This window comes from Camellia sinensis, chromosome 15, assembly GCF_055761805.1.
Source record: "Camellia sinensis isolate YWXY chromosome 15, ASM5576180v1, whole genome shotgun sequence".
Classification (NCBI taxonomy): domain Eukaryota; kingdom Viridiplantae; phylum Streptophyta; class Magnoliopsida; order Ericales; family Theaceae; genus Camellia; species Camellia sinensis.
The window spans coordinates 19,942,282-19,944,568 of record NC_138975.1 but is presented as its reverse complement, the minus strand read 5'-3'; the positions used below and the strand labels follow the sequence as shown (position 1 = coordinate 19,944,568).

Below are 2,287 nucleotides of genomic sequence, written 5' to 3'. Positions count from 1 at the left end.
ATAATAATAATAATAATAATAATAATAATAATAATAATCTATAGTTCATTTGGGTCTTTTCCTACTTTTAAAAAAATAAAAAATAAAAAAATCTAAGAGTAACCGTAAATTAACATGTCCACAGTAGAAGTTGATTATCAGAAATAAATGGTGAACAGCTTCTCGAAATCAGTTTTTTTGGGTTAAAACAAATTGTTAGAATCAGAAACTATTTGAAATAAATTTAACTAAGCAGTTCAAAATAATTTATCTAAAGTTAAAAGTTATAAATTGGCTAAAAAAAGACCAAACAAACACCATCAGTATCACTGTCATCACCGCCACGCCACCGCCACCGCCACCGCCACCGCCACCAACACCAACACCAACATAGAAAAATATCTTGTGAAAAAAAAATTCCTTAAAAAATGTTTTCCATTAGATTTGTTTTCCGCCAAACCAAATGGAGCATAATTCCATTAGCCCAAAACAAACTTTAATCAGATGGACCATTTAGTCCTCTTCCATGGCCCAGTAATTTCCCGAAGAAATATCAGCAAAGCAAGCCCAGTATCCCAAAACAAAATAAAAGGCCAAAAATTAAGCCCTAAATGCCCCGGAAAAAAATGAGAAAAAAGGATCACGCCCACCGTGGGGCTCGAACCCACGACCACAAGGTTAAGAGCCTTGCGCTCTACCAACTGAGCTAGACGGGCTTGTATATATGGAACATCAGTTTTAATTTTATATCAATCTATATTATTTATTTAAAACTTTACATTTTTTAATTATGGAATAAACAAAAACAAAGTTTTTATGGTAATAAACAAGAATGTATATGCACCTTTAATTAACACATTCATAAGCACTTTACCTACCACAAAACTGAAATTATCTTTTTTGATTTGGGAAGAGAATCTTGAGTGTTAGGGCATCCCCTGCAAATGTTTTAAAACTTCACTTTAAAATATTATTAAAAAATTTATTTTTTATTTTAAGAATCATTTTTTTATCTATTTTTTCTAACAAACTTTCTATTCTTTCTCTATTCTATTAAAATATTATTTTTAATCATTTTATATTTTTGGGATGGAGGTGCTCAAGATCTATAATGATGATAAAATAAAGAGTAATTTTTTTTTATTTTTTAAAGGGTGAACAGTCGCTTCCCATATTTAGGGAGCAAAAGTAGCTCAACTCATAATAGGGGTTGGTTTAAGGGAATTGATGGGGTTGGTTTTATGAGAAAAAAAAACCCTTAAAACAACTAAAAAATGAAGATAAGGGATCCAATAGAGATGCTCTTATACTCAGTAGTGAAAAGATTTGAAAATGAGGAGTAATGAAAATATTCATATATTGACACTTTGTATTTTTTTTTTTTAAATTTTAATGCTCCCTCCATCTCAAAATTTTAGTCACTCATTAAAAATTTTCATTGTCTCAAAATATTAGTCAATTTTCAAAAATTAAGAACTAAAATAATATAACTTTTTTATTTTTCCCTTCTTTTAAATTCATTAACATAAAAGTACAATTATGACAATAGATATTTTCATCAAAATATACTATTAAAAAGTAATTTTGAAAAAATTAATATTTTTAAAATGTAAAATTATACTATAAAAAAAATAAATTCCTTAAAAAATTATTTTGAGACCATGGAAATATGTTAATCACATGATTGCTAAAATTAAGGATGAGTAGCAGATATACCGATCCGCCCAAATCGATTGACCTGAACTAATCCGCCGTATTTTAGACGGATGCGTGATGACGAGCGGACGATTGCGGATTAATTTTTTCCAATTCGCCCAGTTTTGGATGGATGGTGTCACGCCCCAAAATTTGGACAATTAAATATTAAATTAGGACTAAATCCCAATCAGCATTCCATCATCCAAATCCTAGGGGTGAAACAAAAAAATTAAAGGCTAACAAAACCATCTATCATAATTTTATAACTATCAAATACCTCCAACATTAAAGTAGCAACAACTAGTCAAAACAACTTAAACAATGTACGGTTACAAACCATGCCAAATTATTCTAATACTAAAGTCACAAAGAGAATAATAAATATATAGACTAATATCAATCCTAAGCTCAAGAAAATAAAAGAAGTCCAAACGACATGTCCAACACTATAGTAAATCCATGTCACCACCGTAACCCCAACTAATCCTGCAAAGGAAGAACAACTGCGCTCAAACAGAAAGCACTCGAGTTACCAAGAGACAAAACGAGTTAGTATACAGGTATACTGGTATGAGTACAAGATTTAACACCCATGTGTCCATCAGACACA

The 2,287-nt window shown here is 30.3% G+C and overlaps 1 non-coding gene across 1 annotated transcript; it reads right to left on the bottom strand.

The window, feature by feature from the left end:
• Positions 1-622: 622 nt before the first annotated feature.
• TRNAK-CUU (transfer RNA lysine (anticodon CUU)) lies at positions 623-695 on the bottom strand. The gene has a single exon. It is a non-coding gene; the product is annotated as a tRNA-Lys (tRNA).
• Positions 696-2,287: the final 1,592 nt, after the last annotated feature.